Genomic DNA, 5,000 nt, shown 5'->3' on the forward strand with positions numbered 1-5,000 from the left:
CAGTTATTGGCTTTCAAAAGTTTACTTTTGTACTGCATGTGTACATGTACATGTATTGTACGTGTGTGTGTGTGTGTGTGTGTGTGTGTGTGTGTGTGTGTGTGTGTGTGTGTGTGTGTGTGTGTGTGTGTGTGTGTGTGCGTGCGTGCGTGCGTGCGTGCGTGCGTGCGTGCATGCGTGCGTGCGTGCGTGCGTGCGCGCGCATGCGTGGTGCGCGTGTGTGCACACTCACGCACGAGAACGGGCACGAAGGTGAGGCGCCGGTGCACGCCAATGTTGTTTTTATAAAAATCTCAGCAACCGCACCCGTTGTAACTACCACCGTTAATGTAGTACTGTAGGTGCAGATTTAAGATGCATTTGCAACTTCTGTGGCTGTGTGCTTCATCACGATCGCAAGCTTGCATACAAGAGCTGCTCACCGATGGAGTATACCGACAGCCGACGCTGTCTACCAGGAAGAGAGGCGGTGGACCGGGCCTTCTGGCGGTGTGTCCGTCCGCTGTCGGATCAGCAATGGGTAGACCTTCAGACCCATGGGAGCAGCTACGGAGAGCGCTTTGACACCGGGCGGCAGTGCGGGAGTGGACTGGGAACTTTGTTTCCTCTGGTGGTCCAGCCTGGGACATGGCAGCGGATTGGTTGTTAGAGGGGGTTTCGACAACTTGGGATGCCCAGAAACGAGGCAGGAGGGCTGGCAGAGTGTTGTGCTATATCTGCCATGACTAACAGCCACCATGTATGGTGGAGACGCTGCTGCTTGTGCCCGTGGAGTGCTGGGTGACATCACATGCTTGTTGTATCATGACTGAGGACATATGCCTTGATTTTGTGGATGTGACCTTGCTGCACCTGTATTATATGTGTCCTTGTATGTGTGTGCGTGCGTGCATAACGTTTATGTCCTACCCGGTAACCAGGTATCCCACATATTTCTACCCCTCAATTCCCACTTGCAGGGCTAATGTTGTGCTTTATGAGCTTCATATAATACTACTTTCCTGATACCAGGGTCTAAATGTCTCAATGCAAGACCACTGCATATGTACTACATAATCTACAAGTAAGACGCGCGAACGCGGTAAGCGAACGCAAAAAAAGAAAAAAAAGAATGAAAAAAAATATTTTAAAAAAAGTAACCAATAATTTTTTTTTTTTTTTTTTTTTAAATCTGCGTTAAAAGGAGCATCTTAGAAAAATACAAATTCACAAAAAAAAAACTTGGAATGTTTTTGAACAATTCAACAAAGTGTTTGAAGTGCCTGTTTCACCCACTTCCGGGGGGCGGAGCCAAAATCCGAGCCCGATGTATTTGTTCGTAGACCCCCACTTAGGGGGGGTAGAAAAAGTTTGGGAGCGATTCGGGCACTTTTCATTTAACATGGGGTTTCAATGGGGAGTTTTTAGGAGCCTTCTCCGGGGCGTGGCTTCCGGGGGAAGGGGCGGGCTTAAACGCAACCTTGACAGGTGTGTTCAGTTTTCAAAGACCTTTCATTTGATGTATGGTACGTCTAAATTGGACATTTACTTATCTCAGAGGAGCTGCACACAGGCAGTGCACACGGAGACACAGACGGAGACACAACCCAAGCAGGGTTACATAGTAAGCTCCACTTGGTCGGAGGCGCGGCTTCGCCGCGCCTCCTCCCGCGTTCGCAACAAGCAGGGTTACATAGTAAGCTCCACTTGGTCGGAGGCGCGGCTTCGCCGCGCCTCCTCCCGCGTTCGCAATAACGCTTTATTCATTCAAATAAATTCTGGATAGCAGCTTTAATTACCCATAATGGTCCATATGGTTAGATTTGTACATTCTCGTTGTTACAAATGGATAACTTAGCACTGAGAATTAGGTGCAGAGATGCATTTGCCTCAATTCAATGTGGCTTACAATTAATTTATTGCAATGTGTACTGTTTGAGGTATGAATTCTATTATGGGCACTTTTATAGTTGTTATTATTACACATTATTACTCTGTTTTAATATCAGAGGCCTCAACAGCCTGACTGCCTTCAACAAAGGCACAACAATCTAATTGTTAGATGCAGCATCAATCTAACCCTTGACCCTAGAAGCTGAATTGCTAAACAGCTGAGAGTGTGTGCACATGTGCACGCAATTGTGAAAAATGTTTTGCCATAAAAGTTAGACAGGAGTGTATACAGGATAACTTCACTTTAAAAACCTTGTTCTCAGCAATGGATGGAATTATAGCATTATCTGATTACGTTACTTTACTGTTTACATTACTGTATCCAAAATGTATAAGACTGCAGTTAAATGACATAATCATTTCAAAGGCTATGCAAAACTGAAATAGAAAGGTGAGTGCAAATCTCTGCCTTAAGGTGTGCCCCAATAATACTTGTAATACTTACACTGACACAACTGCGTCTCCTATATTTAAGCTAGTTTTAATTATAGGAGTTCCCAATGCAGCCATGCACGCCCAAATATGGAGTGCATTGTCTAACCTCAATGTGTCGTCATGGCATCAGGCGCAAACTTATCAGTCAGCTCCATATATGGGCGAAAAAGGGGGCATATACTGATGACATCAGCGATCTCCATATATGGGCATAAAGGGAGAAGGACTGACAGATACAGAGATCCAGTAGTCCAGATCCACAGATCTGACCGCTATGCCAATGCACATGGTCATGTGCATATATGGGACCGACGACTTCAAACTCGGCGCGCACAGCGACAAGGACTCGAGGGAGTGCGATGCTAGCCATGAAGTAGTTCATCCAGTTGTCCAGAACCGCTGAGCCAACCAATATGTCCATATATGGGCATTCCAATATTTGGGCATATACTGTACTGATGACATCAGGGATCTCCATACATGGGCATATATGGCTGTTGAAAAGGAAGGAAGAAAGCACTCATGAGACGAGTTTTCGAAGTACCAATGTACAGGGTGCACGGTTCAGGCGGATAAAGTTCATAGAAAGGAATACCAGCACTCACTTAAGTCCTTTTAGGCTCTTATTTATTTAGGTCATAGCTAAATAAATAAGGAATACATATATGGCTGTGCCCTGGGTTGGCCTCCACCGTGTCAGTTTGCTTGCCACTAGTTCTGGGTGCCTGACACAGTACCCTGCCAGCCTCATCCTTCTTTCTCTGACCTTGTCTGTGACCCGTGGTCCCCGCTTCTGATGTGGTCCGCCCATGTGGTCACACCTAGCCTTAGCTCCCGGTGGCCACAAAATGCTTGCGGAACAATGATTGTTTACTAACGGGTACTCAAGGGTTGCCAAGTTGAACGGTGTGCCTCGCTGTCGGGCGTGTCCACCTTGTTGCAACGAAACGAACACTCCTTTCTCGATCGTACTGATTTCTCACTTGTACTGGAATACATACAGTACAGTATATAATCCATTCATTGCCCAAACATCTCTATTTGTGTCTGTTCACATGTTACTGTGAAGAAAAAGTAAAATTGGCAAATAAGCAGTATGCTACCTTTCAGGCAAAAGCAAATTAACAGCTTGAAGTAATTCTTGGCACAGTTTTTTTCACATAAAAATAATTTAACAAAAGCAAAAAGAAAACACTGTATGTGCATTTACAGTAGGTGTATGGTAATGGGTCAGCTGGAGGTAAGTGGAAAATGCAAGTTTTCTTTTTTGGCCACATGTAAGAACATCCCCTTCAAAGTGCTGATGCTACACCGCCTCCTATTGAATACACAGTGTTGAGGGTGCAATGCGCGGTCACACCGAATAGATTATGCAAAACCACCTAACAATTCTCATTTTCACCCCTCCAACACTCGTACCTTCATGACTCAAGGGTACAGCAGAAAGTACTTACTTAAGATCGGAACAGACTGCATGAAATCTAGGGCCCTATAAATGGAGGGGGGGCTGTAACGCTGAAGCATGCAACTCAGCCACCCGCTTCTATCGCTTTCTCTCTCGGGCTAGTTAGGCACTGCTTCATTCACTTTGCGTTAAAACACTTATGATTAGAAGGGTCTATAGATGCGTAAAGTGTGAAGCAAAAATAAAAAATGGATGGAGGGATATGGAGAGAGGCTATAAAGGTTGATTCTGGGGATTTGGTACGGAGGAGGAAAGGGGGGGTCCTGGCTATCAGTTGAAATCCTTTCCACACACACACACACACACACACACACACACACACACACACACACACACACACACACACACACACACACACACACACACACACACACACACACACACACACACACACACACACACACACATGCTAGCACACACACGTACCCACGCATGCACACACACACACACACACACACACACACACACACACAGACACACAGACTCACACACACACACACACACACACACACACACACACACACACACACACACACACACACACACACACACACACACACACACACACACACACACACACACACACACACACACACACACACACACACACACTCACTCATTCATTCATGTAAAGGCCAATTCTTGCAGTTGGCTGGAATCTAAGTGATTTCTCTCCCCTATGTGCACCTTCTGGGGCCTGTCGCATGTCATTCCTCTCTCTTCCATTTGTCTTTGGGTTTCTGGTCTGGTAGCTCAGTGATGGCGGTAGCATGGCCACTCTGGAAGTGAGCTAGCGTTTAGTCTGGAGGTCAGGGATCATATTAGTCCTCAATATGAAGGTCAGTGCCAGAAATAAGAACTGTGTGTTTCATTCAGTGTTATGTAGATACGAGCTTAAAAACTATATATACGTTATATATATATGCACACACAGACACTCTCTTTAGCTACAGCAGTTGTCAAGTTACTGCTGTGTACATACATACAGTACACACACACACACACACACACACACACACACACACACACACACACACACACACACACACACACACACACACACACACACACACACACACACACACACACACACACACACACACACACACACAGCCTGATCGCCAGAGAATTAGTATACATTGCACGGATCCAGTGCACGTCATTCCGT

The sequence above is a fragment of the Gymnoscopelus braueri genome (genome assembly GCF_963280865.1).
Source record: "Gymnoscopelus braueri genome assembly, chromosome: 13".
Classification (NCBI taxonomy): domain Eukaryota; kingdom Metazoa; phylum Chordata; class Actinopteri; order Myctophiformes; family Myctophidae; genus Gymnoscopelus; species Gymnoscopelus braueri.